This window comes from Lycorma delicatula, chromosome 5 (genome assembly GCF_047948215.1).
Source record: "Lycorma delicatula isolate Av1 chromosome 5, ASM4794821v1, whole genome shotgun sequence".
NCBI classification, from domain to species: domain Eukaryota; kingdom Metazoa; phylum Arthropoda; class Insecta; order Hemiptera; family Fulgoridae; genus Lycorma; species Lycorma delicatula.
This window is the reverse complement of record NC_134459.1, coordinates 52,813,334-52,838,090: the sequence shown is the minus strand read 5'-3', so window position 1 is coordinate 52,838,090 and position 24,757 is coordinate 52,813,334. Positions and strand designations below refer to the sequence as shown.

The following is a 24,757-nucleotide window of genomic DNA, read 5'->3' as shown; positions in this document are numbered from 1 at the left end:
GATAGACAATGAGTAAAAAGAAAAATCTGATTTGGACAACATATAACTTCCTTTACGTCTATTAAATTACATATAAACATTTTTATTTAAATTAAAAGTATATAAAATTTTATTTTATTAATAACTTCGGATATTTTTAATTTTTATTGTTTTTACTGAATTTTTATTTATTGTAAAACTTTTTAGAGGTTAATTAATAAATCAATATATATAAATTAAAAAAAAAAAAAAAAAAAAGTTTAAGAAAGGAGTTGAAATCGGATTTGAACTGATGTGCCTTCCTCTTGTATTATCCATATATTTCATTAATTAAAGTTTTTTTTGGCTATAACTCTGCAACCAATGAAAACAAGTATTACTTATGATATATCATTGAAAAGCTTTATATATCATTGAGGGCCTTAACTGCAGTTAAGGATAAGTCCAAAATCCAAAGTTTTTGAATTTTGGGCTTTTTTGTCATTTAATCCAGTCAATTGCAATCAAAAGGGGAGGTGCACAACTAGATGTTACAATAATCTTAAATCCAAAATTTCAACATTCTACAGTTAATTCTACGGTTTTTGAGTTAAGCGAGTAATCTCGCTTAACTCAAAAACCGTAGTGCGTAAGGGTACGTACGTATGTGCGTATTAATACGCACATACGTACGTACGTACAGACGTCACGTCGAAACTAGTCAAAATGGATTCAGGGTTGGTCAAAATGGATATTTCCATTGAAATCTGAAAACCGAAATTTTTCGCGATCACATTTACTACTTTTATTTCGTACAAAAAAAGGAAAAATTAATAAACAAAAAATATTTTGCAGATAATTTGGCATTGCAACTCAAGACAATCTGAAGAAATTCTTCTTAATCTTCTCAAAGAAATATTGGAAATATTGGAATATTGGTAAAGAGATTAAAAATCTCCATAGAAAAAAATTATTTATGACTTATTAAAAATGTACCGAATTCGTTAATGTTTATTAAAATTCTAAATATGTAGAAGAAATTAACTTTGGAATCCATGAAACAATCGGGAAAATGGAGAGAGCGTACGGAATAATTAAAGGAATGTACAACAAAAAAGTCTCTTTTATAAATATAAAAATAAAAACATTATTATACAGTAATTATACCCGAAAATCTATACATATATAAACTCATACATATACAGAGTGATTCACAAAAAATAAAAAAATCTTTCAGGACATGTTCTACTGGCAAAATAAAGAAGAAAATTCATATATACATTGCAATGTAACACAACTTTTTATTGCTACGATTATGAAAAGCTTTCGTAAAGGAAAGAAAATATACATCGGAAGGAAGAGGTAAAAGAGGAGCAATGATAATAGTGGAAGGGGAGTGGATGGAAAGAGTTTGTAGAAAAGAAGATGAAAGGAATGAGACCTATGAAAAGGCTGCTCTTCCCGTTATATCATTTTGATACTCAACACGTTTCCGTTATTTAAGAGGCTTATCAACCGAAGAACGAATCAACTACTGATCATAAGCTTTGTAAAGAGCTGTTGGTAAAGAAAAAGAGGTTCGTTCAAAAACAAAATAAAAATATTTCCTATTTTATTTTTACCTTCTCGCAATCAACATTTGAACCTCATAACATTGTTTAATATATTAATTATATATTTTTCTATTAATTATGAGTGAAATTACTTCAAAAATAATAAAAGATTAAAATTCTACTTATGTGTCAATTTACAGAATACACTCACAAATACTTAAAATAATAAATAAATAATTGCATCATTTGAAACGTGTATATATATATATATTTTTTTTTTTTTAACAAGTGCGGCATTTCATTAATAATGTGTTGGATCAAAACTTTTCGATTCTTCTCTATGGTATATCCTTCGTAGCTAGTGGTAAAACTCTCCCATATTAATTAACGTAGCTGATTACTATGCCCTATAATCTACCAAGCAATTCAGATAATCAGATCACCATCTTTTTTGCAACTGGCTTCGGAGTTACCGAGCAGTTGTAAACTCAGTATAACCAGTAAACACCGTTAAATGTTTAACTCGCTGTCTTTATATTACAAAATCCTTTAGTAAAAGTATCCGCCTTTAGTAAAAGTATCTGCCTTTTTCTAAATTACGTAAAAGAATACAGTCTTTTAATACGCTTATTTTAAAATTTTTTTATTTTAATTTACCAAACGGTAAATTTACAAGTGCACGTATCCATTGCATGTCTAGCCTAAATTCAACGGATATAACTCGAGGAATCGGTATGATATATCATCTTTCCCCAAAAAATGACTATATAATTTTCTTTTTTTAGCTATATTTATTTTTAGAAATTGGATAAATGGGAGTTTTTAGATTTATATTTTCTACATCAATAGGCCTTCAAAAATACAAAAATATTTTACTTATCCCACTCCAATTATCAGGGGTAACAAATAATATTTTTAATTTAAAAAATTGTTTTTTACTTCCCAGAACGAAGTAAAGTAAGTATTGTGATCACAAAAAATTTCGGTTTTCAGATTTCAACGGAAATATCCATTTTGACCATCCCTGAATCCATTTTAACTATTTTACGCGAGACGTCTGTACGTACGTATGTAACTCAAAAACGATTAGCCGTTAATGGTGAAATTTTAGATTTAGAACTGTTGTAACATCTAATTGTGCATCTCCCCTTTTGATTTCAATCGTCTGGCCAAAAAAGCCCAAAATCCATCAAATTTGAATTTTGGACTTTTTCTTAACTGCAGTAATAAGCCCTCATTGAGAGCTTTTCAAAGATATATCATACCTATTTTCATTGGTTCCAGAGTTATAGCCAAATAAAAATTTAATTAATGAAATATTTGGATCTTACAAGGGGAAGGCACATCGGTTCGAATCCGACTTCCTCTCCTTTTTTTTTTTAATTTAAATATATTGATTTATTAATTATTATTAACCTCTGTAAAAACGTTTTTACAATAAATAATAACTCAATAAAAATAAAAAAATAAAATTGAAGTTATTAGTGAAATACAATTTTATGTACTTTTCATTTTAATTCAAAAATTTTTTACAGAGGTTAATAATTATTAATAAATCAATATATGTAATTTAGAAAAAAAGTTAAAAACAATATATGTGTACGAAGACGGATTCGAACCGACGTGTCCATGGTTACGGATCCCATACGTTCTCACTTACACCACGTAACTATTCAGCGATGTGAAACAAAATTAATATATAAACTGGTATAAAACGCCGATACGGAATCACCCAATCACCATACTATATCTGGCCTAATATTCATACTAGTAGTCGATTTTCTTCATAGAACTTCCTTTTATAACTACAATGTTACGACAAGCGCGCCACCATAGCTAGTGACCCTCCGCTTGTATTCAGAGACTCCTGAAATTTATTTCCATATAGTAGAAAAAACACGAATGGTTCCAGCAAGATCAAGGGAAAAAAATTTCCTGACACTTTAATAACTGGGAAAGGAAAGGGATTTTTTCTTAAGGAAGCCCAAGCTTCTTATCGAATGGTTATGGGTAAAAATACATTTTTTTCAGTGTTTAAGCAGATTTGCACCAAATCGTTGATAGGTACTATTTTGCTCCAATCCTTGGTAAAGATAATCTGATGTTACGAAGGATGGATGTTCCCTCCGTGAAGATAGCCTGAGCTACGGTACTGAATGCGTTCTTTACCCCGACCCCTTTATGGGTACGAAGTTCATTTATCATTTTCATCCACTTCTTGAGTTTATCAGCGATCAATCCTTCCTACTGGAACTTTTTTTGGGTATGTATGTTCTCGTTAGATCGGTATTAAAGAGGTGGTAATCTGTTTGAGTAAATACATCCTTGGCACTTGTACAATTCGGTAAGGAGAATTCTTTAAGGGCTATCCCGTAAAATTGTTGTTTTCTATCCAGTCAGTAGCTGTAAGAAATACCTTTGAACGAATTTTTATCGGATAAAGTCTTACTTTCGAAATCTTCTTAATGATACCAGATTATATAATAGTACAATAAAATTAGTCATATTATCTACTTTTATTGACTTTTAACAATTGATGATCTACATTTTTGATTGTGAGTCAGTTGTACATAAAAGATTTAATTATTTATATTAATAAAAATATAAACCACTTTACCTTTCATATTTTCCCATAACTAGAAATTTACGCTATAACAAAATATATCCTTAAAACACTCAAATATTCATAAATTGCAAACGGAATTACAGTTTCATTAAATATTTATGGTGTTTATTTAAATATTTAAATACATAATTATATTAAATATTTTCTATTTATTTTAAAAAGAATCAATTTGTGTATTAAAAAATGTATTCGCTCGTTTATAATAATTTAGCTAATATTAGTATTGAAAAATCTTAAGTATTTAAATATTTATAAAAAATAAAATTTATCTTACAGTATCAATCAAATTTAAATTACACTGTTATTTAATAATTTTTTAAGAAATGTTATTTTTTCTGTTTATCTATCTCATTTAAGCTTGTTTTAGGTCAATAAAATAAATGTTCTCGTATTTTTTGTCATTAATTTTTGTTGAGTGAATATTTGCATGAAAATAAAGGATATAAAAAATAAATATTAATTTCAAGAGGGAGCTAAGTATAATTAAAGAAATATAAAGTAAAATTAAATCTACAAAAAGGTAACTACTAATATTATTATAATGATGATTATCATCATGGATATCAGAAGTCTTTCCTGGGATAGCTCCAATTTTTTAATTAAAGATTAAACGGAATTTCTTCGTTTGCATTTCCCTAATCAATTATTCTATCTCTTTCTTGGCACATTTAGTTCTTTGTACAATCCCTCTTAATTCAAATTTTTTGGTAATGGAGTAAAATGTTTTCCTTATACTTTCCTTCTTATTTACTTTGTCTTATTTTACTCTTTCTTACTCCCACTTTTTTTTAACACAAGCAAATCCTTTTATCGTAACTACATCAAAATCTAATTTAATATTTAAAAAAATCTGATGTGGGCCCCACATGACTTTCTTGTACGCCTATTAAATTACATATACTTTTTTTTTAAATGAAAAGTATATAAAATTTTATTTCATTAATAACTTCTGATAATTTTTCTAATTTTTTAAAAATTGTTTTTGAATTATTAATTATCGTAAAAGTTTTATTTTCCAATCAGAGATTAATAATTATTAATAAAATCAATATACTTAAATTAAAAAAAAAAGAAGAAAGATGATGTCTGATTCGAACCGATGTGCTTTCCCCTGTTAGATCCAAATATTTCATCAATTAAAACTTTATTCGGCTATAACTCTGGAACTAATGAAAATAAGTACCACTTATTTTCATTAAATCATCTTAACTACAGTTAAGGAAAAGTCCAAAATCCAATTTTTTTTGGTTTTTGGGCTATTTTGGACACCTTTGGTTCAGTCGATTGCAATCACAAGGGTAGGTGCACAACTAGATCTTACAACAGTTCTAAATAAAATTTCAACATCCTGCGGCTAATAGGTTTGTATGTCGTATTGTATGTACTATCTCGCAGCGATCGAAATCAATGCCTCAACATATAATCGTGTTGATATACAACCGTATAATTACTTTTCGAATGCACCTGCACGTATCTATATATACGAAAGAACATGTCGCGAATGATTCATAATCAACGCCGAGCAAAAACAGCTGAAGATAAATTAATAAAAAATTGTATACATGTTGTTCTTATGAGGTAAGTGCATACTAAGTAAGGATTTTTTAATATTCTAAGTTTACAGGGATAAAATGGTGTAAAAATGAATTGAAAAAAATGATTTTTACTTCCTTGTACGAAGTAAAGGAAGTATTGTAATCGTGAAAAACTTCGGTTTTCAAATTTCAACGGAAACATACAATTTGACCATCCTTGAATCCATTTTGACTAGTTTCGGTGTGATATCTGTACATACGTACGTACGTATGTATCTAGCATAACTCAAAAATGATTAGCCGTAGGATGTTAAAATTTGGGATTTAAGATTGTTGAAACATCTAGTTGTGCACCTCATCTTTTGTCTGCAATCGACTAAACCAAAACTGTTCGAAAAAACTCAAAATCCAAAAACATTTGGATTTCGGACTTTCTCTTAACTGCAACATTAAGCTATTATTGAGAGCTATTCAATGATATATCATAAGTGGTATTTTTATTTTCATTCGTTCCAGAGTTATAGCAAAATAAAATTTTAATTAAAGAAAAATTTTGATCAAGAAGGCACATCGGTTCCAATCAGACTTCATTTACTGTTCTTTTAACTTTTTTTTTTTTAATTTAAATATATTTATTTATTTATAATTATTAACCTTTTATTGTAAAAAAATTCTTTTACCATAAATAATAATTCAATAATAATCATAAAAATAAAATATGAAAAAATATTAGAAGTTAATAATGAAACAAAATTTTATGTACTTTTCATTTTAAAAAAAAAAGTATTGTAATTAAATAGGCGTACATGGAAGTCACATGGTGCCACATCAGATTTTTTGAATACTTTATGAAGTAACGTATGCATGAAGTTATTATTATTATTACTGCATGAAGGTATACCTTATGAAGTGAGTATATCTCCTTCTTTTCATTCTCTCAAACAATTATGAAAAATAACGTTAATTAACATAATAGAGTGTAACTTATTTACAAAGACAGTGATTATAATAACAATATAAATGGTAATATAATTTACAATGATTGAAAATTGTTTTTGGTTTTAAATTATTTGTAAAAATTATTCACATTTTTTAAATTTTAGTATTTTTTATCATTAGAAGTTCATGTCATTTTAGCATTTCATAACACAACTAAGATTACGATAAATAATACTTTTACTAACAGACTTCAGAAAGGAGGAGCTTCTCAATTCGACTGTATTTTTTATCATATATTTTTAATATATATTATCTCCGACGTTAGTAAACCGATTTTGATAATTATTTTAATCGGAAGAGTATTATTCGTAGTAGTCCCATATAAATTTTAACCAAATCCGATGATAATCTAAGGAAAAATACAAAAAAAAAACCAAACGGCTCGAAACCCTTACCTGCTGACCGCTCGCAACAGCACAGTGTTGCTCTTTGTTCCCCGTATGACTAATATACTGATAACAGTCTATATTATAATTGTTTAGTCTCCGGAGGTATTCCTGGCATTTTTCTCTCTATTTTTTTCCTTAAACAATTATTCCCGGTGCTAAGTAGAGGATAAAAAAGATTTCACCCTTAAGATTAAGAAAAAATTCAAATTTACTGAATTCGACAATCATTGCATGTGAAAAAAAGTTTCATATGTTTAGCATACGACAAGCGCCGCCATCTTCTTACAATTCTAGCAACATTTTGATCAACCCTTGCTGTAATGGTTGGTCATATCAAAACTTGTTTCGAACAAAAGTTTAGGTAATGTTTAGAGGACTAACGGCCACTTTAAACCGATTCGATACTGTGCCTATTAGGGAGGTATGATTTTTTTTTTGTCTTCGAAACCCCAATTTTTACACCTTTGGGCAGGGGTTGGTGATATCAAAAACATTACTTATATAAATTTTAGGCTTTTATCCAAAGAATAGTAGGAACTATAAACGAATTCGATATTTTACTTAATAAGAAAGTTATAGCGATATTTTGTTTTTTCGAAAACGCCCGCCCGTTTCCACCTCCATGGTCGAATTTGTCAATTAACAAACCCGATCGAGATTTTGAGTCGTTATAATTTATGTATCAATTTGAAAGTGATTGGCTTAAAATTACTGCAGTTATCGTGCCCAAAAAAAGAGAAATATATATATTTCTCTTTTGAGAAATTTAAATATATATATAATATATATATATATATATATACTATACATTATACTATATACATTAAATATATATATATATATATAAACTTTTTAACTGATGATGGATTTGGAGTCTGGGAAATGTGAAATACGAAGATATGTCAAAATTTTTCGGAAGTTGAATCACGGCACCCATTACAATAGGTAACTATCTTATGAAATCTACCAAAAATGTGTATATGTAATTTAACAGGCGTGCAAAGAAGTCATATGGTGTCCAAATTTTTCCTTAAACGATCATTCCTTTCTTGGCAACTTTACTTTAAATGTTGCTCTCATTTGGGCAGAACGTTTGTAGGCCACCCGTATTTTAATTATACATATATATATATATATATATATATATATATATATATACGTAATATATCTATATTGCATATACATATCACTATCGTTAGATACCACTAAAACTGTAAAAAAAATAATTTAAAAAATAAAAATAAAAAACAAATTACATTTTTTGCATTTTTCTTCATCACTTATAGGCCAATTAAATTTAAAGTAGCTTTGTCACCCGTATTATATTCCGCAGCTAACATGAGAAGAAATTTTTTTCATTACTTTCATAAAAGTCACACTTTATTTTTTCAATATTATTAAAAGTTTTTTTGTAAATTATTCTTTTTTTAATTTTTTAAATATCAGACTCTTAAAGTTTGAATTGCACAAGGTTTTTGGGGTAAAAGGTAATGTCATTCGACTGCTTTTTTTAATTAGTTGACTATCAATTTCCAATCATCTGTTATATAACAAAAAAAAGAAGAAAATAATCTAAAGTATTCCATTTTCCAAAAATTTATACTTTTTTAAGTAAAAAAAAAATCGTTTCGATAAACTTTCCTTAGAATGTAAAATATTTAACAAGTACATTTTACATTTTAAATAAAAAGTCAGTAACATTTTTTTTATTTAATAAAAATTAAGGTAAATTTATATTAATTTAAGAAATCCTAGCTGAAATTCACACTCATAAGTTTATAACACATTAATGTTGTTTGGTTAACTCTAAACTACTCCTATTTAAGTATAAATTCCGTTAATAGTTGAAATTCTTCTGTGTTAGGAATTTACTTATATACCGACGAGTTATTTCTATCTCAATTGTAGTTAAACTGTAATTATTTTATGTCAAATACAGCGTTATTTATGTTTGTAAAATTTATATTAGGATAATAAGTGAATATTACAACATATTATTTTCATTAAATTTAATTTATTAATTGCATATTTATTATTTTCTCCAGTACAACAGATAATAATCGAACATTTACAGTTTGATGATAATGAGAAATAACGTAATGCATCTAAAAACTCAAACGCAAACTAGATTCGAACCCATAATCTTTTGTATGAACATAAAGAAGCTACCGGTCGGCTTGATAGGAAAATATTGCATAAATGAACATTCTTATGTATTTAGAGAAATAAATTATCGTTACAACTTTCTGCTTCTATCAGAATGCTTAATATTGTTATTTGGCAGACGAAATATCATTGTGTTCCCTCTATATTATTTTACGGAAATAAGTTATCGAACTTACTTTACACTAAATGTCTACTAGATAAATGAGATTGTTGAAACATTAAATAACAGCATTCAATACGTTCAATACAATACAATTTTTAATAATATTTATAAGAATGTAATTAATTATCTTAAATGAAATTATATTTTATCTGCATAAAATTGTATTACACAAGAAATGTCAGATGAGATACTCCGGAAATAAGAAAAATTGAATTATTGCAGTATTATTTCAGGTCGGATCAAAATCTGATAGGAACAGCGTAAAAAACACATTAATTTTTATTTTCCTAATGTCTACGTTGCAATCTGTTCAATTAGTGAAAAATCACTTCATCAAAGATATATTGACGTGAAAAGCTAGAGGGGAAGTCTATATTCCAAATTTTTGGAGGTGTCCCTCATGGGTCCGTACTTGGACCCATCCTCTGGAACATCTTTTACGATGGGGGTTTTCAGACTGAACTACCCGGAGGGGGTATTCGTGGTAGGGTATGCTGATGATTTAGCGGTTTTAGTTGAAGATAAGGAGGTCATGAACATAGAGGAAAAGGCCAATCGGGCTTTAAGTATAATAGATGAGTGGCTAGAAAGGAACTTGCTACAGATATCCCCTACGAAATCTAGCTGTATACTTTTCTCTGGAAGAAGACGGATAAGGAATATCAACTTAGACATTAGAGGAGAACGAATTATAGAGGTCAATAATGCAAAATATCTTGGAGTTATACTGGACAAAAGCCTAAAATTCGGGAACCATGTCGATATGATAAGTAAGAGGGTAACCCCCGCTATCAAGGCTCTGAGGGGTCTCTTTCATAACCACGGCGCACGATGGAGATTAGGAGGTTGATAACTGCAGCCACTACGTCTACGATACTATATGCGGCCCCGGTATGGGGAGACGCTATGAACATCCAGAGGAACAAAATGAAACTAAGAAGCGTTCATCAGCTTGCTTTGCTACGGGTTGCTGCAGGGTACAGGGCTGTTTCATATGATGCACTGTGTAAACTGACTGAGGTCCCCCCTATTGAACTACAAGTCAAAGGGCGTACATTAAGATTTACGGGACTATCAAGAGATGAGGTTGCAGTTTTAATTGATCAGGAATGGCAGAATGCATGGGCTTGATCAAACGTGGGGGATTGGACCAGAAGACTAATCCCTAACATAAGAGATTGGAAAGGTAAAAGAAGGGGCAACGTAGACTTCTATGTTACACAATTATTGACGGGTCTTGGCTCCTTTGGTCAGTACTTATATAAAATTGGAAAAAGGGCTACACCGCAGTGTGATTACTGCCAAGAGATAGACAACGCTGAACATACTATTTTTGTTTGACGGAACAGAAGTGAGATCTCTGCAAACAGGCTAACACCGGATATTTTAATCAACTGGCTGGTGTTCAGTGATGTAAACTGGAATTGGTTTAGAAGGTTTGCGGGTGAAGTTCTCCGATCTAAGGAAGAAGAAGCTAGAAGACGGGGAATGTAGTAGGGATGGGAGGACAGTCCCTCCATGGAGGGCCCGTATACCGAGGTATGCGGGTTCCTGAGAAGGGAGGGAACTCCTGGGGAGAAGTTGGGTAAAAGAAAGACCGAGTCCCGGCCGGCGGTGTCGGCCCTGCGGGTGCCCTGGCACTCGGTGGGGTCGGTGCCGCCGGTTTGAGGCGTGGCATAAAGACCGAGACCCGGTTCCCTGCTGAGGGGGTGGGGGGCGGCGTAGCCAGACCTTATCTCTGAGGCGGGGAATTTGAGGCAGGCAAACAAAGAAGTAAAGATCCGAGACCGGGGAGGCTAACCTGTCGTGGCGGGCGTACTACCGGTGGGCGGGGGACGCCTCCTTAGAGTAAATGGACACTCTCCCCAACTGAGTTATACTTAATTGGATATCCGGTTGGGGGAAGAAGGGGGAAAAAATTAGTGAAAAATAAGCAATCCGACGGCCCAATGAGATGAGAATGATATGTAAATGAGGTGCAGTCTTGTATAGTCAGTCCGAACATTCATGAGACGTGTGGTTAATTGAATCCCAATTACAAAAGTACGTCGGTATCTATTGTCAAATATTTAAATCCATATAAAAGCAAGTAACGTTTACTAGGGTTTGAATCTCAGAACCTTCTATTTAAAAAATCAGCTGTTAAACAACTGATTTGCGGCGAGCTAACTGTTAGACCACCCTAGAGGGAAAAAATGCAGTCATTATAAAATATAATTTAAGATACAATTCCATATAAAATATTAAAAACATAAAAATATAAATAATATTAGAAAAGTATAAAAGTACTAAATAAACAAATTAAATAAAATTTTCTTTTTTTTTGCTGCAATGCTTTATTTGCAATCAGTTCCTCCTCTATTGAAACGATACATAAATTCCATAACTACATGAAAGTAATTATTGTATTCAGTGATAACCCTCGAAGAATACAAATAAATAATAGTATATATTAGTTGCAGAAAAATACAAAATAAGAGATTATAATAATATAACGTTATCTAACATACCCAAGAAATAGCAAAATAATTAAAACAAATAATAATTGAGATAAAAACAAACACATCAGATAATAGTCCTCTAAGTTGAATAATTATAATCGATGAGAGAATTCTCACCTAAGTCAACACGTACTAATCTTCAAACCTAACAAACAAAACAGCATAATAAATAATATTCAATACAAAACTAGTGAAGTACAATTTTCATCTGTTATCATGTTATTGTTCTAGCTGAGAAAGTTATCATCATCTTAGTCATCAGGTAGCATCACCCAGTTCCAACTCATGGAGCCTTTTCAGTTGTCTAATATCCTCACTATTATCTAAATATAGATAATATTGTATATTGCTTTTTTTTAACTTAGATATATATTTCGAGCTTAGTCGTTGAGTCTCCTCAAGAACGTATGAGATCTCCAGATACTCGAGGATCCCATTATTTCTCACGAACCTTTCCGCTATTTTCTTTGTTTCTCACGGCGGTTCCGCTATGCTTCTGAGTATTTTGTTCTGGAATCATTGATGTTATTGTTAAATGTTGTACCCCATAGCTGAATGCCGTAGGTTCATATAGGTTTTATAAATATCTTATACAATATTTTGTTTGATAGAAATAACCGGGATCCCTTGACCAACAATCACTCCTTCCCCTTAAACTTAATGATTAGTTGCTTTCTTTTTTTCTCTAAAGTGATCTCTTCATGCCATACGACGATCTAAGTGCAAACCTAGGTACCGTACAGTGTTGGTATTTGGAATATCAATATTATTCAGGTTTAGTCGGGAGCAGTCTTCTCTCCTCATTGTAAAAGTTACGTGATTTGACTTCGCCCGACTAACTTTAATCTTCCATTTACGTAGCCACACGCTGATAATATCCAAAGATATTTACCCGAGTCTAGATTCAGGTTCGATAACCACCAAGATTCCCTTATCATCCGCAAATGATGCGACTGTAACATAATCCAGACTAGGAAGGTCTGCAGTGAAAATAAGATATAAAATCGGTCTCAAAACTAAACCTTGTGAAGCTCCTGAGAAGTTTGACACTCCTAATTATATCTAACTTGTGAAAAACGACTATCCAGGTAGCTATGCTAATCTAAATGGAATGGTAGGACAGGCTCTACTTCACCTTTTAAAGATTAGGGCACGAAATCTTGTCAAAGGCCTGCTGCATATCCAAAAATGTCACTGAACAATACTCCTTCCTTTCCAGACACTCTGTTAATAACAATAATAATTCTGTGTATTTGTTCCACAGTGGAATGACCACTTCTGAAGCCAAACTGATAGATGGGAATAACATCTTTGCTTATTAAAATAAGTTATAGTCTCAAAAGTAAAAGTAAGAGCCTCTCAAAGATCTTAGAATAGGCCATAGGATTATAGATCTGTAAGATGATACATCATGCACGCGTTACCTGGTTTTCAAGACAATTCTTATTTGTGATACTTTTCACTTTGAAGAGGAAATTCCTTGTGCGAAGGACTTCATTAAAAAGGTGGGTAACGTGCAGTACGGTTTTAGATGGTAACATAGATAACATCTTTGAGTAACCGAATCAAATCCAGGAATCTTTTTTTAAGTTCTCTATTCTCCTAAATTCATATGATATCTCAATAGATGAAAAGGGTCTTATAGGGAGACATAAGGGAATCGGGCTATTCAAGAAATTAATAATTTTTTCATCATTTCCCCTTATCTCACATAGCGGGAAGACCTTGCTCATACGCACACCAAACAACTCGGCCTTTTGGCTGACGCATTTGATGTCCTTAAAGGTGGAAACGAGAGTGGAGGTGTTTAAACTTTTTTTGTGACTTTCCAAAGGAATAATCATCTTTGCTAAGAGGGAAAAGATTTCCAACGTAACTCCAAAATGTTTCATTTTTTATTGATGTTACGAGCTAGTTCAACCTGAGGGCAGTCCTGTTTAGAATTGTTCTATCTTATGATATTCTACAGCATTGCCATCTCCTTCTAATTCTTTCTCATCTCATGTCTCAACTTCAACTCTCCCTTCTCATTTCTCATGTCTCTCCCCGGGTGTCGAAAACCATGCCACCTCCTGTATAACTAAGGTTTAAGTTGGGTAGGATTATCGAATCAACTACGCACTTGAATGGTACATCCACAGGTAGCTCGTTTCTACCCAATTTCGATAGCCTCCCCCCCCTCATCAATCAGTCCTATTATTATGGAGAATCGGGGAATTCTGCTTCTTTATAACCATTATGCTAATAGTTAGGGGAAGAGGTGAATGGTCGGGCGTAAAATCATAGTTATTTCTCACGTAGTGTAAAAGGAAGAAATTCCCCAGCTGACATAAAAGTTCAACAAGTCCTTTGTTGGATCCGTTGGCTAATAAGTTGGTTGTAATGCAGAGATAATATTGAGTCGCATCTTGAAGATACACTTTTTTAAATCCCTTCACGACCAGTTATAAGTGGAAACCCCAGAATAGATGTTTTGCAAAGTTTTAACTTAAATTCGAAACTTAAACGGTATAAAACGTCAAGTATATTAAATATAAAATAAATGGTTTATTTATCACTTCAAAACTAAAAATTAGGTTACTGAAGTATAGTTAGAGATTGTTTTCTTAAATTTGTTATGGTATTCCAATTTTTTAAAATTCTAATTTGTTTTCAGTAGAAATTCAAACCTTCATTGTCCTCGTTTGTGTATAAATAATTGAAATATTAGAAAGAAAAAAGTAAAATCAAATAAAAATTAATTTAAAGAAGACGTGTGGTAATCTGGATGAGTTAAAATTAAAATTAGAAGTAAGTTGACAAAAAAATAGAAGTGTCTGTTAATTTAAGAGGTTTTACTTACAGTAAGGGTGTGTAACTACAAATCTCAGTCAAGATACAACTTACCTGCAACAAAAAAAAAATGGTTTAATTAGTATATTCATATATTCACATGAGCGCGCGCTCACAGACAAATTCAAATACTATATTAATAAAGGAGGACTGTTTTTTATATGTAAAAAATTCAAAACGATTTTTTAACTGGTATAGCTTTAACCTTGATTATAATTTTAAAACACAGTTTTCACTTAAATTCGAATCTTAAAAATTTATGGTAAATCAAATTTAAGATTAAAAAGTCTTTAAATTCGAATGTATAAAATGTCAATTACATATATAGTCTCTTACCCATTTTAAAGCATATTAGGAAATTTTTTTCTTAGATTTATTAAAGATAGTCTAATTTTTCTAAAATTATTAATTATTTTCAATAGAAATCAGAATTTTCATGGTTGCCGTTTATGTGCAAATTAAATTAAGTATTGAATATTGGAAAAAAAGTAAAACAAAATAAAAAGTAAATTTAAAGTATTAATATTTTCTTTGAAGTTTTAAAAAATGGGTAACATCAATATTTTTTTTTTTAATTAATGTATTTATGAATTAATAAAATAATATATTAAGAAATTTCATGAGATAGGTACATACGGACTTCATGAACATTTTTCTTGATCCACATCTTTCTTGACTACCAAATCCGTAATAAAGCGAAGGGTAAAAATTACAGCTCCCTTATTTATTAACAGGCACCTAATTATTTTTTAGGTAACTTTAACTGAAGTGAAATTTATTCTTTTGAAAATGTAAAAATTTTAATAAGTGTTCTGAAAAATTGGAAAACAAATATTGAATTATATATATTTTAGGAATCTTCAAGAAGTAAATAATTTTAAATAATAATAATAATAATAATAAGTACTTAAAAATCATAATATGTATAAATATTATTAATAGACAGATAATTTAATAAAAGGCATTTAAAAAATATCTTGCCTTAACAAGGAATAAATGTACAAATAGAGATAAGTGACATTAAAATATTTGTGGAAAAAAAAACAGTTCCAGACGTTTATAATGAAATGTCTCGCATCTCGGGACGCATCCATCATCTACCCACATAACCTTCACGCGTACTTATGAAATATATTAAAATAAAATATAAGGTACGCTGATGAAATTTTATAAATAAAATTACGCTAAATTCACTCAACATGAAAATTAAATGATGTTAATAAATCTTGACTTAACATTTTTTGTTTCTTTTATTTTATTTTTGACATCAGGATAGTATGATGATTATGAAGAAAAAAAATTACAGTTAACTGACTATATACATGCTATGAAACAATAATAATTGTATCAGTTGAGGTCCTTAGAAGACGAAAAAATATTATAGGTTGATTTTGAAAAATGATTTTTTAAAATTACGTTATGATGTGAGTTCTGCGAGAGTCCTACGATAGACTTATTATGCGAGTCTGACGCGATTAAGGTGAAATCACAAGTAATTACAGTATACGAAAACAAGAAATGGTTCGGTGAGTTACTATTAGACTATAAATGAAAAAGATAATGTAATAAATTACAATCATAAACTGTTAGGGTAGTTTTATTTGTGAAAGCAAAGGTATTTGCATTACAAGAACTTTATACTTATCTTATCTATTGTACTATTGTTGTTAATACAGGACTAGAGTAGTTAAAAATGTTAAGATTAGGAGTCATGCTAATGTCTTTTGTCAATGGGACTGAATTCTGTTTTTCAATATTTATCTACCAGTGAATAAATCCTGACGATTACTTTAAATTTTATTTTGTATTTAATTGTTGTTTATTACTATTATTATTATCGTTTGCTGTTGTCATTATTATTATTCTGATTATTATGGTGGTTGTGATTACTATTTTTATTATGTTTAATTAATGTCGTTGATTATTATTATTACTATTGTCTTTATTATTATTATTGATTTGTCTTATTTTACTTATGTTTTTAAACCAATAAATTTTAATTACATAAACATTTTCAATTGTTAATCTCTCAATATCCTGATCGAGCCGTGAACACACGACACCTTTTTTTAAATAAATAAGTTATTTGTGAGATTTAAATATCCAAATATTGAATTTATCATCGGTATAATAATAAGTTTTTAAAAATTATGAAAACTATTTACTTTAAAGTACCAAAAAAAATTGAACTGAAATTGAGTCATTAATATCAATCTAATTTTAATATAGTAAGTCGGTTAAGTATATTTTTTATTTGGATATGATTTTCTTATTACATTAACTTTTAGCAGGTCAAATTCTAAATGAAATTACGTACTTAAGTCGCTGAACAAACTTCATGTAAACGAGTTATCACTTCGAAAACATCCGGTTGAAGTTGACAGTGTGTTTGTAGGTGTATGTAGGTGTTGCGTTTAAGGATGAATGTATTCGTAAGCGCATTTTTCGATGACTTCAGCATTTTATTCCTCACGAATTAAAGGTGACATTTAAAGTTTAAATCTTTCAAGTATTAGGTAGAAGATTTTAATTGAACTCCCAGACGAATTTTATTTCGAACTCTACACTGTTATTCATTACTATTAATGATCAGTTACAAATGGATTTCATTTATTATTACATCGTCTAATTTTTATTATTCCATTTACACAACGAGTTATTTTATTCCCGATTGTTTGCCAGTGTACGTTCAATTAACCTGATTAAACTTTTATGTTATAAACAGAGAAGTTATCGTAACGGAATTCTATTCTCATAGTCAAGCAAACAATAATATTAAAACAAGTACTTATGAATTTTCATACATAGTGATTATATTACTACCGATGAAAATTAGTTTAAATAATTAAATATTTAGTTTCGCAAATAACATTTTTTAAGAAAATACTTTTTTATTTATTAAATATATTCTATAAATATTTAAATTTTTATTCCACAATAAAAATAACTTATTTTTGCGATGTACTTGCATTCTTTAAAAAAATTATAAAAGAAGATACAAAATCAACAACAATTATTGTAAGGAAAGTTGTGTAAGAATTAAGCTATAAAACAAAAAGATTTTAACAGAGTTTAAAGAAAGCTAAATGTATTCAGGTGTATCCAAAAACATTTAAACATATTTAATTTTATGTTAAAAAGTAAAAAACTCAGACAAAGAGGGAATAAGATGAAAAATATGTGATTTGAATTTTTTTTTCCTAAATATTAATATATTAGCCCACCAGGCTGGTCTAGTGGTTAACTCGTCGCCGCAAATCATTTGTTTAACAGCTGATTTTCGAAATGGAAGGTTCTGAGGTTCGAATCCAAGTAAAAAATTAGTTCCTTTTATACGGATTTGAATACTAGATACCAATCCACCGGGTGGATCTATGGTGAACGCGTCATCGCAAATCAGTTGATTTCGATGTCGAGAGTTCTAAGACTCAAATCCTAGAAAAGGCAGTTACTTTTATACGGATTGGAATACTAAATCGTGGTACCGGTGTTCATTTGTGGTGGGTTTCAATTAACCACAATCTCAAGGATGGTCAGCCTGAGACATACATATCATCCTCATCTTAATAAGCTGTGGAGGGGGTTGCTTATTGTTCATTAATTCAACAGATTGCAACGTACACATTAGAAAAAAGTAATAATATAAATAGCAACTGCACCAAAATATTAATGGAAAATTGGGAAAAAATCAAACTAAGGAAGAAGAAAAAAGTAGAAAGTTATAAAACGGATTACAACGAAGAATAATTTATATCTGACGAGATGAAAAATGTATAAATTGTTAATGCGTTAGAAATGATGAATATAGAAACTATAACGGAAAGTTAACAGCATAAAGTAATATCGACCGAAGTACAAATTTAGAAAAGAAGAAAGAAAAAAATTAAAAGTAAACTTTTCAAACCGACTATTAATTATGTACGTACAGAAAATAAATTTTTAAATTTAATAAAAGAAACTTTTGTATGAATAAAATTAAACATATTAGTATAGGAGTTGTAGAAGGACATTAAAAAAATTAAGTAGAGAAAAGAGATGAAAACTTTAGGAAGAAACGAAGGAATGAATTATTTATTTTCAATTTAACACTTACAAAAAATTTTATCCATTGACCTATTTATATACATAAAAATGAATATTTCTTTAATTGACACGTATTCGTTCCTATACCTTCATCTGATTGAGTCGAAACTATGGTGATTTGTTGTGAGCACGCCCGCGTTGGTTACTGAATTAGTTTGAACATACTAGGTGGCACTGGGGTCGAGATAATTCGAAAAATTGTATTTATGGTCTGATTTGGCTCATATTCACAGAATATATATATATATTAGTTACGTGAAAAGAAAAATTTTTGCAAAAACAATACCCGCTAGGTTGGGCCGGTTTCAAGATATTTACGAAAAAAACGAACAAATATATAAAAATATATATATATATATATATATATATATATATATATATATATATATATAAAGAAGAAAGTCTGTTTGTTTCTTCTTTTTATTTATAAAAAGAAGTAAATCTATTTGTATATTGTTCGTTTGTTTCGTAAATATCTCGACATCGGCCCAAGCTAGCGGTTATAGTTTTTGAAAAAAATTTTCTTTTCACGTAACTAATATATATTCTGAATATGAGCCAAATCGGACCATAAATGTAATTTTTTATATGTCGTCTGATGAAGTGGAAGACACTTCCCTGCGACATATAAGAGAAATGATGAAAACGGAAATTTGATTCGCGGAATATGTTAAAAATACAACTTGATTTGAATCACTTGATTTGATGAAATCCCTTAACTGTTTTAGTGAAAAGATGAAATAACATTGTTTAGATATTAAATGTAGAGTAGGTAATACAACAGTAGTCATTGAAACACGAATTATTTATTCCAAACTAATTAACAAAAGAAATAGGTACTAAAGCTGATATTTTTAAAAACAAAAAGGATATCTTTAGTGAAATTTTAAACATTTTTAGTGAATGTAATTTATAAATATATATATATATATATATATATATTCACTAAAACAGTTTCGGAATTTGATCAAATCCCGTAACTGTGTTAGTGAAAAAATGAAATGAACAAGTCAGGACTCACTATGTTTCGCTTGTTACCATTGCCCTTTACATCACCGCTCCCACCACAGAAATAGATTAGGATTTTACATTTAAGTTATTAGGTTTAAGTTAAGTTTAGGGGGTTTTAGGTTAGTTAAGTTATTATGCCGGCCTCCGTGGCGCGAGTGGTAGCGTCTCGGCCTTTCACCCGGGTTCGAATCCCAGTCAGGCATGGCATTTTTCACACACGCTACAAAACACTCATCTCATCCTCTGCGGAAAGAATTGCTTGACTGCGGACCCGAAGGTTAGAAAAAAATATAAAAAGGTTAAGTTATTAGGTTTTACCTTTTCAGTTCCACTGACTAAAAGTTTGCGTAAGATAGGAAAATTATCCTTATTTGAAGGTCAAGGATTTAAGAAGTGTTTCTGTGAACAGTCCAAAATAAAATGTAAACCGAAAGATATGCCTGTAAAAAAATGAACGTACTTTGTAACTCGAGATGCCACAAATTAGCAACGTGTTTTAATAAAAATGAATGAATATTATTTATTAACATTTATTAACATTCACTTAAATGTTTAAAATTTCACTAAATATATCCTTTTTGTTTTTAAAAATATCAGCTTTAGTACCTATTTCTTTTGTTAATTAGTTTGGAATAAATAATTCGTGTTTCAATGACTACTGTTGTATTACCTACTCTACATTTAATATCTAAACAATGTTATTTCATCTTTTCACTAAAACAGTTAAGGGATTTCATCAAATCAAGTTGTAATTTTAACATATACCGCGAATTGATAGTCTACGTTAGGGATGTGATCAAATTTCCGTTTTCATCATTTCTCTTATATGTCGCAGGGAAGTGTCTTCCACTTCATCAGACGACATATAAAAAATTACATTTATGGTCCGATTTGGCTCATATTCAGAATATATATTAGTTACGTGAAAAGAAAAATTTTTTCAAAAACTATAACCGCTAGCTTGGGCCGATGTCGAGATATTTACGAAACAAACGAACAATATACAAATAGATTTACTTCTTTTTATAAATAAAAAGAAGAAACAAACAGACTTTCTTCTTTATATATATATATATATATATATTTATATATTTGTTCGTTTTTTTCGTAAATATCTTGAAACCGGCCCAACCTAGCGGGTATTGTTTTTGCAAAAATTTTTCTTTTCACGTAACTAATATATATATATATATATATATATATATATTCTGTGAATATGAGCCAAATCAGACCATAAATACAATTTTTCGAATTATCTCTACCCCAGTGCCACCTAGTATGTTCAAACTAATTCAGTAACCAACGCGGGCGTGCTCACAACAAATCACCATAGTTTCGACTCAATCAGATGAAGGTATAGGAACGAATACGTGACAATTAAAGAAATATTCATTTTTATGTATATAAATAGGTCAATGGATAAAATTTTTTGTAAGTGTTAAATTTAAAATAAATAATTCATTCCTTCGTTTCTTCCTAAAGTTTTCATCTTTTTTAATGTTTTCAATTTTTTTAATGTCCTTCTACAACCCCAATACTAATAAGTTTAATTTTATTCATACAAAAGTTTCTTTTTATTAAATTTAAAAATTCATTTTCTGTACGTACATAATTAATAATCGGTTTGAAAAGTTAACTTTTAATTTTTTCTTTCTTCTTTTCTAAATTTGTACATCGGTCGATATTACTTTATGCTGTTAACTTTCCGTTATAGTTTCTATATTCATCATCTCTAACGCATTAATATTTTATACATTTTTCATCTCGTCAGATATAAATTATTTTTCGTTGTAATCCATTTTATAAATTTATATAATTTTTCTAACATATATGTATATATAGAAGGTAGAAGGTTACCGCGCAAAGACATATTACAATTTTTTACATTTTTTAAATTCGTTCGGAAGATCTTGCAAGCAAAAAAGTATCTACGCCAAAAAAAAAAACCTGAAGATCTCGCAGGCAACAGTATCTCAGCTCTTGACACTTTTTCTTAAGTGGTCAGAGAGAGGACTGTGAAAAAGTGAGTTAGTGAATAATGAGTAAAAATAAAAAAGTGTTTAACAAACTTGCATAACTAAGATAATAAGATTTTATTGAAAGTTTATGAGTTTTTATTGAGCACACGCCCACGAAGATTTCTGAATTTGTTTGGAATCTAAGTGGTGCTGGTGTCGAGGTATAAAAATTATTTATGGTCTGATTTGGTTCATATTTCTCCATATATGATACACAATTAATCATATGTAACCATATAGCGCGGGCGAAGCTGTGACGGGGATGCTAGTATGAAAAATACTGCCTGCAAAGAAGTATTTGTGAAATCGTAATTTACGAGATCGGTTGTAAACAGTATTATTATATTAAGCCCAGGGGCAGATCGAGCAACTGAATTTGGGGGCATTTGGGGCAAGAGATCATATTTTTTTACTCCCTTCTAATTGGGTTGGGTATATAATATTTGATATACTTTTACTGGATATATAAAAGTATTATTTTGAACAATCTTTAAACACGAAAAATCGTTTAACTAATCATTAGTATTGCTGTAAGAGAGGCAAAAAGAGACGGTTAAGCCAAAACCAAAAACCTGCTTAAATTTCTTCAATTCTATTTTAATTTATAAAAATTAAGCTGTAAGTTATACGAAGTGACCCTCGCGGGGCTCTAGAAGTTAAATTAACTTTAAGCTCGGACCGTATAATTTTAACAAACTTCAATAAAAATTATATAAGATGGAAGAAAAAATAATAAAATGAAAATTTAGATTAACAAGATTTTTATTTGTTCAATCATCTCAGTAATTATAATAAATCCATTACAATCCAAATTTTACACATTTTATTTAATACAATAATAATAATACAACAATTTATTTAGAAAATAAATTCATCTCGATGATTACGTAACTTAGCACATCGATCGATAACGCGATCTGTATCAGCTTACATGTCGCTATGAATTTAGAGCAAGTGACGAAAGCATCTCTTAATTACGTATTAAGAAAAAATATATATTCACGTTAATTACAGATTTGCAACTGGTTATTCTGACAACACAGTATTGGTAACATATTTCAACATTTTTCAACTGGGTTTTCAAAATGTAAGGCCTTCGGGCCTCTGGGGAGCCATGGGCCCCCCTGGAGCCGCAACTGATTAAGTCTTATGGTGTTAATTTATTTGTAGAAAAAAACGTAAATGATAAAACGAATAATTGAGCGATTGAACAATCGACTAAAAAAAAATCTTTTACAGATTTTGTCATTAAACTACTCTCATGAATAATTAAAAAAAAAGAAAAGTCTTTAGTCTTGTTTTTGTTCCGGAAATTAAATTGATTTGTTTTTGAGGAAAAATCAGGAAAGAAGTTTTTTTTGTGTGTGCGTGTAACGAGATTTTGGTGGATCTCAACTCGCTTCACTTATAAGCGCATTAGTGGTAATATGGTAGATAAAAAAATTATTTTTCTTAGAGAGCTCTCTTTTCTTTGAAACAGTTTTTTGTTTTCTTATGTCTCCATACAATATATCAAGCTCAGCTGTTTGAAACAGGCTAAAACTTGAGCGGGGATAATTCCTCCAGAAGTTTTCTCATCCGCAGTCGATTTAGTCCACAGATTTCATCACTCCAAAGGCCCGTTGTACAAATTGTTAAAATGTTCAGCGTGAAGAAATAATCAAATAGAGAAATGATAAAACAGCAGAATATATTTGATGTTCTCGTACTACAAATTATGCTGGAGGATGATTGTAAAATGGAAGTTTTGTAAATGGACAAATGTTTACGTAAACCATAACAACAATTAAAGTTTTATAGCTACATCTCGTATAATCTAAAATTGTTTAATAACAGCGGACGACTTAAATACAGTAAACTTAAGTTTCAGGAGTGTAGCATTAGTTCGGAAATCGGTAGAAATGTGGTTAATGTTCATATGCGTAGCATCTGTTATACGGAACAAGGATAATTCACTGTTTTTCGCGAGTCTTACGAGACGTTCAAAAAGTTATCAGTGTTTAAACAACTATACATAGTGGGAGAGGATAGTCTTAAAAAAATTTTGTAAAGACTGAAAAGGGAACGAAGACTACTCATGCGACGGACTAACGATCGCTTCAAAACGGGTCAAATTCGTCATCAAATCAATGAAATCGTTCAAAACGAACGATTTCATTTTATCTTGATGTTCAGAAATAGATTTGGGAAAAGAATGAGAAGTTAGTGGTCAAATTTATTAAAATAAACCAAAACTGGATTTTCTTTCAAGACAACGTACTGTATGATTTCTCGTATTCATGAAGGAGTTATCGGCTTGATAATGTATCATCTACCCTATTCAATCTACCACTATGAAATTTCTACTTTTTTTAAAATAAAAATTTGTTATTAACCAGTTTCCATTTAAAAATCACTATTGTGAAAACAGGCACAAAATTATCAACTGCATAATATTTGCAAGCCACTTTTTGAGACACATTTCATTGCTTTCAGTCAATTTGAACAAAGTTGTCTTTTTTTTACAATAAAATGCTTAGCAATTTAAGTAATAAAATTAATTCCATGAAAGTAATATTTAGGGAGTTATTAATGATTAAACATTTTTTATTGCCGCTAATTTGGAATTTTAAAGTTAAAAATTTCAACCTTATTTATTTTTTATATAATGTTGCTGAGTAAATGTACACTAAATTTTATTGAAATATCTCAATCCGTTCGTAAAATATACTTTTTCATTTAAAAAATCTGATGTGGGCATCATATGACTTTCTTGTACGCTTATTAAATTTTACATATACACATTTTTTTTTTTTTAAATGAAAAGTACATAAAATTTTATTTCATTAATAATTTCTGATACTTTATCACTTTTTATTTTTTATTATTATTTATCGTGAAATTTTTTTACAACCAGAGATTAATAATACATTAATAAATTAAC

The 24,757-nt window shown here is 29.8% G+C and overlaps 1 protein-coding gene across 5 annotated transcripts in view; it reads right to left on the bottom strand.

The window, feature by feature from the left end:
• Positions 1 to 24,757, bottom strand: part of msi (RNA-binding protein musashi) — a 1,037,545-nt gene that overhangs the window by 389,442 nt on the left and 623,346 nt on the right. Inside the window, exon 3 of one of the 5 annotated variants that reach the window (XM_075366117.1) lies at positions 14,733 to 14,776. The exons of the other annotated variants lie outside the window; for them this stretch is intronic. The gene's annotated coding sequence lies outside the window, so the exon portion shown is untranslated. The remainder of the gene's footprint in view (positions 1 to 14,732; positions 14,777 to 24,757) is intronic. 5 annotated transcript variants of the gene reach the window in all.